Source organism: Ascaphus truei, chromosome 2, assembly GCF_040206685.1.
Source record: "Ascaphus truei isolate aAscTru1 chromosome 2, aAscTru1.hap1, whole genome shotgun sequence".
Classification (NCBI taxonomy): Eukaryota; Metazoa; Chordata; class Amphibia; order Anura; family Ascaphidae; genus Ascaphus; species Ascaphus truei.
The window spans coordinates 349,018,818-349,031,950 of NC_134484.1; positions in this window are offsets into that span (position 1 = coordinate 349,018,818).

A 13,133-nucleotide genomic window follows, 5' to 3' on the forward strand; every position below is an offset into this window, starting at 1 on the left:
CAGGAGCGAGGAAATACTTGCTGAGCAAGACGGTCTTCCAGCACCTGGTACCGCTGACTGAAAAAAGGGGCCCGTCTGTTCCACGCTGTCGCCGTCAGCGAAAGCCTCCGCCTCTACGTGGGGTGGTATCCAGCTGGAGGGTCCCACCATGAAGAGAGTCCTTATCTGTGTGGTGGTCTGGTCCCAGACCACAGGCTGCAGATACTGCGCGGCATCTTGCTGCTGTGTCCATGACACTGTATACATAATAGGGGCAATGTCCCTATCTAGAGTGTCTGTGCCTGTAGTAACCATAATCTAGGTGGGAGTCGGGGCCTAGCTGGGGCCTATAAGGGAGTTTCTGGCCTAGTGCAGGGGCAACTGACACCCTGCACACACACACCCTCACCTTTCTGTGTCCCAGCTCTGACTGGCATGGCTGCCTGCACACCCAATGTACATTAATGGCGCTATATAAATAAAGACAAACAAAGGGGAACCCAGGTGTGACCCAGGCTATATTAGATTGATATTAACATTGCAAGTGTAATTTATCTAAAACATGTTTAAATTGAGCGAATTCTAAATATCCTCTATGGCAGCAGTTTATTTTCCAGTATTTCCTACCTTCTGACCCCGGCCTTCTAGCAATAGCACCAAGTATCCTTTTTTTCTGCATCAAGTCCTGTTTAATTTCCTTGTCAGTCAAAAAAGAATCATGTGCTATTTTGCCAATGATGTTGATTATGAAACATCCATTCCCGTGGCCGTGTGCACTGTAAAGCATATATATGGTGACAATGTTCTCTCCGAACATGAAATTAGATGAATCTGAAAGCAAATCACAGATATTGTTTACATAAGTCATATATCCTCCAATGGACATTGGAATTCATCACAGCATGGCACTAATGCTCCTTTGTCTTCACTGGGCTTTTAATCTACTTTAGTTTTATTAGCGACATATATGTGTGGACAGCTGTTTGTAAATCTGTCCCTTCAGAATTTTTTTATTTGTAGTGGTTTTGTGGTGAATATCTTCATTCTTATTAAACTTGTCTACGATATTTTAAGCGTGGGCATATACACTGCAAGCTTGTAGAGGCCAAAGTGATGTATTTCAAAGAATAAGCTAAAACCTTTAAACACATAGAATGAACAAAAAAGTAACATATGTTGTAATGTTATTGTTACACTTTGATTTGTTTGTTAATTTGCAGGGGACTGTAAAAACCATCAGTTCACATAACAACTGATATTTCTGATGACTTTCTGTTAATTTGTTTTCCCTGAAATTACATACTGACATGTGCAGTGACCTGGATAGATTGTATGTGGATGTGAACTGTTCTGAATTTTTTTTTGGGGGGGGAAACAGGTTTCCAAATGAATTGGCAATACTGAAATGTTCAAATTCCCATTTTGCTAGTAAAAGAAAAACAAACCTACTGTAAATTAAAGGAAGTTGAGAAAATAGTATGTGTAAATCTTTTACTCATCTTGCTAAAAAAAACTAAATTAGTTTAGGTGAGATACATAACACTGTAGATAAAAATTCCCTATGCAATTCAGCTTGTTGTTACATATTTTCTAATATGCGCATCTTCTATTTTAGATTATACCATTTTATCATAAAGAGTTTTACGACCATATAAAATGACAATACAGTTTGTATTTTTTTTTTTAAAGCTGCAGACCAAGCAATATCCTGTTTTTAAAAATAAATAAATCAGTTCTGTAATATGAGAACATACTTGTTGCATTATTTTTAAACAACTCTGAATGACATTTTTTATGTATTATTAGGCCTGGGACATAGTGCCCAAAACAGTGCGGAGGCGCGCTGAGGCTCAGGGAAAGCGGTGCTTTCCCTGGCCTTACACAGCGCGCCGTCCGTGGGCGTGTCGGGGGCATGTCGGGGCGGGCCAGTGACGTCACGGAGCTGGTTCGCCCTCATTGGGCGAACCGCTCACGTGACCGGCCCTACGCTCCGGCGAGCGCCAAATTTGAAAACTGTGTGAGACACATGCTTCCGCAAGCATGCGCGAGCCCCTGCTAAAGCCGCTCTCATTGCGGCTGCAGGGGCTCAGTGCCGAGCAGCAGCACGGGTCAGCACAGGTCAGCGCATAAGCGCTGACCATGTCCGAGGCCTAAGGTAGCAAGCCTTTTTTGTTTCTAAAGCACCCATTTACAAAGTGACAGCTACTGAGTCAATACTCCTCTGCGTCCATTTACTGAACCCCCAAGCCTAATCTTCACCAATCGATCACAGCAGAACTAATCGGTTGGCAATTAGCTAATTACTTATCATTGTGTGGATTGTTTTAATGCACATATTAAAGGGGGGGGATCAAATGTAAAAAAGAAAAAGCTCCTTTGACGGCTGTTTTAATATATGCAGCATTTGCTTACCTTTAAGCAAATATAATTACCTAAGGTGCCGATCGATCGGCAGAGATCCTGCTACCCTAGGCTTACAGTATGGCCGCCTATTTCAAAAGAGGAAGTGCTGTGTGTCATGTACGACACACCTGTGAGCACGTGACCTGTATTTAGGACAAGGGTTAGTACACAGCTTGCAAGCTGTCCCACATTTCACCTCCGCAAAGGTCCCTCAAATGGACTATATCTCTCCTAAATCCGTCCCTATATACCATCTGAACACGTCTTAGATATGCAATCAGGGTTAATACACACGGCTACTCTAGTCAACTCACCTTTCGCCTGTGCAAGGTACCTCCGATGAGTTAATATTAACCCCTTACTAAATTGCAATCATATCTATATGCTTCCACCACCCGAGAAATGCAAATAAAATATGTTAAATTAATAAATCTCCCGGGGTCTCAGGTCCCTGTTTATGTAGCAAAATGTGTCACATAATATATATAATCTCAATTACAAAAAACTTAGCTTGGGAGAAGGATAGCATTCAAATGTATTTATTTTTTACCAGGGCGGCGATTATTTCTCCCCACTTAGAAATCTCTGAAACCTCCATTTCTAACTATGCACATGTCAATGTGATTTGCCCTATACCTGCATTCTGGATGACGAGGTGCTTCTTTTTCTATTGCAGAATTAGAACTGCATCTTCCGGCATCTTCGTTTCCCTTTTTATTAAGGGGAAATCTTCTTCTGCCTGTTGCATAAATAATACAGATGCAGTATAGAAGGGATATCTATATTCGATCTAACCTATAATTGTGATTATTTGCTAGATATATTGTCAATGCACACTGTGATTTACTTAGACTGCATTGTGATTAGATGTTTGTTATGAATCAGAATTAATTTTAAAACAGGGTACATATTATATTTATTGGCGTATTATTTCCATATCAACCCCTTTCAGATGATTTCTACGTTTAATGAAATTAATTGATTTGCTACTTGTTTTTGTTTTATACGCGGAGAAATGGCATCAATTTTCTATACTAAGCAACTTAACAATTTGTCAGATTTGTATGACTTCAAAAAATGTATTGGATTTGTCATAACATTCTATGTGACTCATTACTCTGAAGATCAATAATGCAAAACCTGGTAAAAAAAAATAAAAAAAAGTAACTATGTTCCTGATAAAATTTGTAACAGTGACCCGATTCAGCCTTGTTCACGAAATTGTTTTTCTTTTTTTATATTTAATCCTTTAGCTAAATATATTGCTCAATACAAAATAAAAAGATGCAAGAATATTTTAATATAGCAGAGGTTATTTAAATATGATTGCATGGGCACACTGCCTTTGTGACCGTTCTTGTGGCCCTCTTCTGTACTTGTTTTGTAGCTATGGTACACTTATAATAGACGGTGAATCAACGTCAACTGACCTAAAAAAAATATGTGAGAAAACTTAAACAAAGGGGGGAAAAAAGAAATTAGAAAGGACAAACCAGTTAATGTTATAAGCTACAGACGAGGCCACAACTATCCTAAATCTTGCTTTAAACTAGCCGGGTTACATTCCGGGTATGTGCTGGGTATGTGCTGGGCTAGTTTGAGGCAAGTTTAAGGCATTTCTGCATTGACTAAAACCCATAGGATTAACACAGCAGGGGTCCCTGGTAGTCCCATTCAGTTTGAATGGGACTGCCATGGACCCCCGCTGTTAATCTGATGGACCATTAATCAATGCAGAAATGCTGGGGCTAGTTTAAGGCAAGTTTAAGGCATGTATTCAGAATTTACCTGGGTGTATCTGGGTCTTTTTGGTGATTGCCACTGGTTTGTTTTAAAATAGTCGCAGTCTCTGCTATACCAGGGGGTGTCCCTGGTAGTCCCATTCAAACTGAATGGGACTGCCAGGGACCTCTACTGTGTGAATCCGATGGGCCATTAGTCTTTGCAGAAATGTCGCTGAAATGTTTGCAGCATGTACCCAGCATGTACCTGGATCTTGTTGGTGATAGCCCCACATTTTCCAAGGCAAGTTTAAGGCAAGTTTTAGAATACTTGTCGGCGCACCTGTTAGTGTGGGCACATTCACAGGTATTTTGGTTCTAAAAAGTTTTCATATTTCGGTTTTGGAATTGCAGGAACTCTTAGTTTTAGTTTTGTGAAAAATATGAAGAAAAAAAATCAAAATACTGTAAGCAGTCATTTTTTTCTTCAAAATTTGGGCGAACTTATGTGAACCTCAAACTTCTTGCAAGTGTTTCCCGGTTCTTTCCTTCTTTCACCCAATTTATTTATTTTTAAAAATGAAAAACACACGAAGCAATTATTTCGAGGATAAACCTTTCTTGGGTTTTGGTTTGAATTTTTATCAGATTCGAAAGTTTATTTCCGAAGTTCAACTTCAACTTCCAAAAGGACCTTTGAAGTTTAAAAAGTCCAGACATTGAACTCACAAACCTGCTCATTCTTAGTATAAGCTACGCTGGACACAGAGGCAGATCCACAAAGCTACGTTATGTTACAGTATTTGTCATAACATTACCCAAAATTATCGTTACAATACTCCTAATGCTATCCACTAAGGAGATTAACTTTATGATAACCTCCAGTTAGCCAGTAAAATAGTGTATCTATAACTTTGCGCAGTTACACTATAGTAGTGGCGGCCATCTTAGAATGTGCTCCACAGGGGAACTACATTTCCCATGAGCATTAGGAACCACTCCCATGTGATGCCCAGCAGCCAATAGGGCTCCCCGGATCCCCCGAGGAAGAATTCATACTTTTGGCGCAATTGGACCGTGTGCTGGCAGTTGGTTCCAATAGGCAGAAGGGGAATGTATGGTCTGAGTGTCTGTGGCTCCCAGACTAGACCAAGATTGCCCCTTGGGCCCCAGTTAGGACCCAACCATACTCAGTTTGTGGCTGCTTCAGGGAAAGGCCCTCAGATAGGGACATTTTCCCCAGTAGCCTTGATAGTTTTAGGATTAGTGACAGGACGCCGCACGGTGACTCGCAGCCTGTGGTCTGGGACCAGACCACCTCATATAGACTCTCAAAGGTGAAACCCTCCAATGGGAGTTCACCCCACGCAGAGGCAGACACCTTCTCAGACGACGATGCTGGATCAGCGGATCCCAGTTGTTGTTTGGCAGTCCCTGGGTGCTGGAGCCCCAGGGCAGGTACCACACTAAGTGCACCAATGGTTCATGGGATAGCGCTATTCCATACACTTTTGGGTGGGCCCTGACATTGGGGGAAAAAGACAGCGATATTGGTGCCAAGAATCAATGGGGACCACTTTGGGGACTCTCAATTGGTGTATTGGGGTTGTGTGTGGGCTATATACTGTGGGGTGCAGATTGCATATTGTTGTTCAGTAAAACCTGTTATTATATAACTGTGTGTGTATTTACTATTTGGTTCCTGTGAGGGGCTTATCCCACTACGCTGGGAAACTTCTCAGGTGGAGGTGCTGCACCGAGGTGACCAAGCGAAACCCCAGGCTCCCAGAGGCAGTGGCTCAGGCCTTCTGGTAGCCAAACAGGTAACAGCAGTGTCACGGGAGACCAGATATTTACATCTTTATCCTGGGAACATATCATTGAGCAACATCAAAATGTTAAATAAATTGCGTTTATTTCTTGGAAACAGACATACACACAGTGAATTACAATAATACAGGAGAAAACACACTTACTGGGGTTTTGGGCTGAAAAACTAAACTTTCTTGGCCGAAATTAAGTCTTTTACAAGTCCATTGGAAATGGTGCTGAAAGTAGGACTTAAAAAATATCCTGCTCTGCAGTCCTGCAGCCGTTTCCTTGCTAGCTCCGCAAGGCTTCTTTGGGTTTGGAGTCACAACTTGGATCAGTCTTGGGATTTCGTCTTGGGCTGGCAACTAACTTTTTTATAACATTTGCAAAATCAGTCCCACATTATTACTGCCAACCCACAAACATGGAAACTTTACTGCTAACCATTCACATGTTTGCCAGTCTTGCAATGCCTGGCACCTGAGCTTCACCATATCAAAGGGGCATGTGCAAAAATGTCCATCTTGCCTACTTGTCATGCAGAGCCCAGGTGCCTCTCGGTCTAGGGAGGTGACCACTTGCCAGGATGGCCTATAATCATCCCAGGACTTGGCACTTAACTCAACCATCCTGCACATATCCTTGCCACACGTGTTATTTTGTTCTACAGATTTAGGGGCAGACTTAGTACCACACCCTGGTACACACACCCACTTAGGTACCACACCCTGGTACCTCATCAGCCCCCTGTGGAGTCCTGCAGTAAAAGGACCCAGCTTATGTTAGAATGTATGAGTATACTACATTTTAAACCTACCAGTTTAATAAAATATACTTTATACATTTTCTTATTAAAATGTCCTAAGTCTATTGGTGTGAGGGATAGAGTGAAAACCTGGACTGTTTTATCCCCACTAACCATATCCCTTACTCTCTGCAAATGTATGCTTTTTATTTTAATAAAAGCTTCACAGTCTTATACCTGACTGGAGTACCCCCCTGAACCCCCTATACCAGGGCCAGGGTTATCTGGGCATGAACTGGGCATCCCCCTGAGACTAGGGACCCCTGTACTGTTCTGGGGATACCTTGCGCCCAGCCCCCTTATCCTTTTGGTTGCACATTTGACATACAATGGATAGCAGCACAAGTACAACAGGCAGGTCCAAGAGTTGACATTTGAGGACCTCCAAACACAGATCAGGGGCAACCAAGTGGGCTTAACCTTTATTAGTGAGCCTGGTTACCCCCTCACCGTCACAAGCAGTACTGGTGGTTCCTTTAGTTACGGGGAAAGGGGGCTACACTTGAAAACGAGAAGAAACTCTCAATGTATCACTTCCTGGTAAAACATTTATAAATAAAATAAATAATATACTGTATTGACAATTATATACCATACAGAAACACATCATGAAGTACCTCTGAAATAGTATCATTTAGGTAATGTAATTAACTGTATAATGTTTTTAATTTGTGTAAGGTTCATGTGAGATATGTTTCTTTTGACCAGGATATATTATATAGTATATTGTGTACCAAAGTATGTGTGCCCACTTAATTTACAAATACTTTTTAAAATAATTATAAGGAGACATAAATAGTTAACTGAACATCATTTATTAACATGCACAGTTTAAGCACTGTGATAGGGAAAGAACATATAACAACAACATGTCAAATAAACAAGGGCATTTAAACAAAAATTAAATGTATCTCTTTTTAGCAAGGACAGGCTGACAAGGCCCCCTTCTGCATGGTCTCCATGCCTTAAAGAAGCTTGGGCGAGGTGGAGGAAGAGAAGAAAATACCCCAGAAGTATGCAGCAATGCAGTAGATGCTGCAGGGGTAGATGCTGTTGATGATGGCCACCAGCTTTCTCTGTTGCTTGCTGCGCTGCTCATGTAAGCCCATTGACTGCACTAATCTGTTGCTGACAAGGGTTGTATGTGTATGTACAGTGTATTGGTTAGCACGCCTGCACGAACATCCCCGCTACTACATATAGCAATACGATTGCTATTTTTGCTAACAGACATTAGTTTGGCATATCATTAGTTGTGTGGATACTCTGGAAAAATTACGTCTGTTACCTATTTACATTAGGTAACATCACGTATTTGCCCAGAATCCCTGTTCTCATATATAGGCCATGTAATGCGTCAATGCAAACAGCGGTTTTGAAGATGTGCAGAATCAATTATTTATTTGCTATATTTGCCTATAAATGGGCATACTGGTGATTTCTTTGTAAAGTTACAAAATACAACTGATTCGAATACACAAGGAATTGGTTTGCACATCTCTAGACATGCAATGACTATCCAATTCTTTCCTTATTCTCAGATACGGACATGTGATAATTTATGAAAAGTTCAGTCCGCGCTCTGGCTCTTTAAACTTGGAGTGTTGGTCCCTCTCAGTTCTCTTGCTGCTTCTGTGTTTATGAGGTGTCTCCCCCACCTCCAAATGTGGTCTCCACCGGAACCCCGATGGTGATACCAATATCAGCAAAACAAGAAAAAACACAAAAGCGCACCAAGATGAGAGATAGATAATGTATTAGCAACAAATAATAAAATTAGTAACTTACATATAAAATTTCTTTAATAATCCCCGATTCTGGTGTCTATCACAGGAGTAGGGCATCACATAGGAAGTATGAAGGGTAATCTCAGTTCTGAGAGATCAGACCCGCGCGCTGGGGCTGTCTCTGTTCACTCTCCTGTCCTCCACGTGTGGTGTAGACACCAGAATCGGGGATTATTAAAGAAATTTTATATGTAAGTTACTAATTTTATTATTTGTTGCTAATACATTATCTATCTCTCATCTTGGTGCGCTTTTGTGTTTTTTCTTGTTTTTCATGTGATAATTTACCTTATGGTATCTTAAAACTTACAAGAATTATAAAAAAATAAAATGCTGCTGTCAAATAAATCTGGGAGAAAAATGCTATCGCATGTCGTTCCTGCCTTTGGACACCAATATACGCATTTGGTATAAAAATAATATAACGTTTTATGTTGCTTATTTCCCATGGTAAAGGGATTACTAGTTTTAACTTTGAAGAAAGAGAAATGGAGAGGCATAGCGGGTCTGTAAATAAGAGTGTGCTTCTCAGTGTTCTGCAAATGCTTAAGTGGTCTACATCTGTTTTCTCCCAGATGTATTTTTCAAACATGAATTTCCATTTTAAAATGAGTCATAAAATCGCTACTGTTTCTCCGTGGAACTATTAGCAATAAAAAAAGCCTATTGAGGGTTTCACAGCCATGGAAAATGCATGGTGATAATAGGCTGCCCTGCTGTTACATGGCTTATGCAAACTTTACATTCATCACGACAGAACCATCTACCCGCAGGGCAGAAATACAGCAAACAAGGGAAGAAAATACACCAAAAAGGAAGACGCTGCTCAAGAAATCTTTGGAATATGTACATATCATTAATCAGACCTGATGAATTCTAGTTTATGCTTTCTTTTTAGACTCAGTAATGAACAATATGCCACCCATCTTTACTACAAAGCACTTTTCCATTCTGATCGTGCCAAGGCACAAAGGATGTTATTTACAAGTTACCAATTTATTTATGCCATTTTGGTCTATGTAACTGAATACAACCATAGCAAATATTAAGGTACAGTTCATAATAATATAAATATATATATATATTATTATTTTTTTAGATATATATATATATATTTGTTTAGTTATTTTTATTTTATAGTATTTTAAATCAAATAACATAGGAAGAGACGGGGTACAAAAAACGCGGGAAAGGGAGAGGTGTTTAAATAAATAACATACATTGCAAAGGTAAATACATTTACATTTGACATAATACATCTTTGAAATAAAAATATTTAGTGTACCATTGTTGATTCCAAACTCTATTGTCCATCCTTTATTTGTGTTGTTTTTAAATAAATTGTATTCACGTTATTAAACTAGTTTCTAGTTTTTTTTGTTCTTAAAGACATCTTTATCTTAGGTTAAAATATTTTACTTTGTGAGTTACATTGAAAACAAGTTGATCATCAATTTCCAGTACCAAGGAAGCAATCTGAAGATAATAATTGAAGGAAGGGAAACACATTTATACTCTAAAGGTGGTGGTAGAGTGGAAGAACTTGCAAATTAGGGAAGATTACATAGAAATATGATTACTGAATGGCCTCCATAATCTAAGCGGGTTCATAGTCCACAGCCTTCAGATCTGAAGCTCTTCCCCTGAGATTCTAGGGTTGCTCAGGTCACCCAGCCAGAGGTTAAAAAAATAGGGACAGATTGTGATAGTGTTATGTTTGCATTCGGTGCTTGTGCTATTTGGGAGACAGCCCCGCTAGGCAGAGTTGTGGAGTATAGGCCCAAAGCTTCAGACAAGGATTCCGACAGGGGACAAGGTAGGGAGTACCAGGAACAGATGTGGTCTGGCCAACAGGGACAAGGCAGGATCCGGTAGCACATGGATAAGACACCCTTACACTGGCAAGGAGAGAGGGAGTGACAGAAAGGGCAAAGACAGGTGTGAGCACAATACCAGCTCAATCAGAGGTCGACTTGCTCTTCAGGAAATGAGGGCAGGAATTGTCAGGAAGCAAGTTGGCTACAGTTGCTTCAGTGCGAATGTAGGGTCACTTCCTGTTGACAGCCATCTTACTAGAGGTGAAACATCAATTGTCAGCCATGTTGTTTGAGGCAATGAATCCTGAGATCACAGACTTTCGAGATTCACCTGGTGCAATTGCGGACCCTGACAGATAGACACCATGGCTCCCAGACCCTTCTAAACTGTTTTTTTGTAACTTGTAGATAACTCAATATACTTTCCATGGACATAACATACCACACCTTATTTAGTGATGCGTCCATAGTGGGAGCAAGTGATTTTCTCCAGTTTTTAGCTATGTGGCTGCGCTTCTCACAGCAGGATCACAGAAGAAACAGGTTGCTGACAAGGACGGTTTGATTTGGCTATGCACTGGTTTGTCGTTAAGAACTCCTGCTGCTTAGAGATTTTCATTAGCTTATACTTTGGTATTTTGCACATTAGACTATATTGTGAGATTTGGCTGGACGTTGTGTTGGGGAAAGAGGGATTAGGGAAGTACCTCTTAGTCCCTTTATACCAGAGGGAACAGGCCAGAAGAAGAGGTTCTTACCTCAAAACGTTGCCCCCCTAGCGTAGCCTCCTTCCCGTATTGTGTTACTCCCCCCTCATTGTTTCTTGTTGTTGATTCCCTTTTGCTGTGTTCTTTCCCCACAACCCTCACCGCAGAGGCATTAGTTCCATTGTGGTACATTACTCCAAGTTATTGTTGGCTTGTGTTTATATTAAATTCATTCGTATCTTGGACATTTCCACTTAGATTACTATTATTTTTGACCCCAGACAGTGAGTGCTGGAACATTTGTTTGTGTTTGCTTATGATTTTTGGGGAAAAAGGGTCCCCTAGGTTACTGTTGCACCCTGCACTTTATCCCTTTTTTCTGTTTGAGTGCTGTCTATCACTGTCTGTCTGTTGTATTAATCACGGTTATGCCACTTCAAACAAGGACCTCTTATTCCTACAGTACATTTCCATTTGGAGAGACATTATTTGCTTTTACTTATGGATCCGCTTAGCCACCAGGCTTACATGCCGGGAAGGTTGAAGCAAGCTACAGATTGACCGAGTGCTGAAGCCCACTGTCCTATCTGGCACTATAGTATTTGGAACTGTTATAGTGTTTGTTTCTTTTTTACTTAAATAAAGTTAAGGCCTGTTTTTAATCCCTCTGGTTGTCTTGTGTTTATTGGGTAAGGATTTGCGTTTTGAGTTGAAGGATACAGGCTTATGGCTTATGCAAATTGTGCATTTCTATCTTCTACAGTTTCTCAGATATTAATACCAATAAATCATGGTTAGTGCATGTGCAGAAGAATTACACACTTAGTTCTCAAGCAATCATTTCCAATACCTATGATTTATAATGTTCACAACATTTATAATGTTATAAACATTTATTATGGCTATGCCTTTAGACAGATAGCTATAGGATGACTTGTACCTTTGTAAATACCTACTGTATATTCATACAATTATATTTATAACTTACTAAATTGCATTGGGCTATAAGTTTTTGGTGAGAGTCCTTTCTTCAATCTGAATGTGTGTATACATTTGCTGATGTATGCAAATCAGATTCATTTTGGTAACTCGCAATCAATGAATAATTGGAAAATGTATCAAAAAATTAACTACACTGCAATGTAGCATTTTATCCATAGTACTGGTTTGGAAAATATGCTTGTTTGAATCTTATACTGTACATCAACATTAACAACAATTTCACCTTTGAAGTTCATCTTTTAAGTTCTCTCAGTTACACTGATGTGATTGTATCTGCACAGACTTCTGCTCCGTTTGTGCTGGTGTGCTTTTTGGTCTCCCTTTTCCCTGTATTGCATTGAGTAGCTGCACAGCCTGCCTGCCTGCCCTACCAGGATGTGAGTATTTGCATATTTTTCAGGGGAACCTGCCAATGAGACTGATGGTGAGTGGGTTGCACCACACACCACCTGTCTTCAGGAGGATAGTACCCATTATATGACACAATAGGTACTATATCAATTGTTAGTACCCTGGTACAGTGGTCTGGCTTATTATCATTTTGAAATATACCTGCATTTGAGCGCTTCAGCTATTTTCCATTCTGCTGCGGTAGTCTGAATTTCCTGCAACCGATTGATCTGTTTGTTTGGCAAGCCATGATAGAGAGTTGCCATAGACAAGTCTGGATATGACCAGACCTTCGGCAGGTGTTCTTCCCTAAGGAGAGACTTCCGTCTCCTGACGTATTACTATCAATGGTGATACCCAAGCTTTTCACTGTCTAGGAGGGCACTGGGAAGAGGTCTTGGATTTGGATATTTTTCAGGTCCTTCAGTTTATCAATTTGGTTCTGGTGTCCTGTGATTATATTCTCAATCTTTTCCATGTTTAGTTTTAACCAACTGTCATCAATCCATTTTCTTATACAGTATCTGCCATGCAAGTTTTAATAGCAACGGCAGGAGATGTCATACTCAGAGCAATATTCACATAAAGCTGGGTGTTATCTTCATATTGGTGATACTTGAGTCCATGGCTTGCAATGATGGGGCCCAGTGGCTTTATATAGATGTAGAAGAGGAGAAGGGAAAGAATGAAGCTTTGAGTAGAAATGGGCA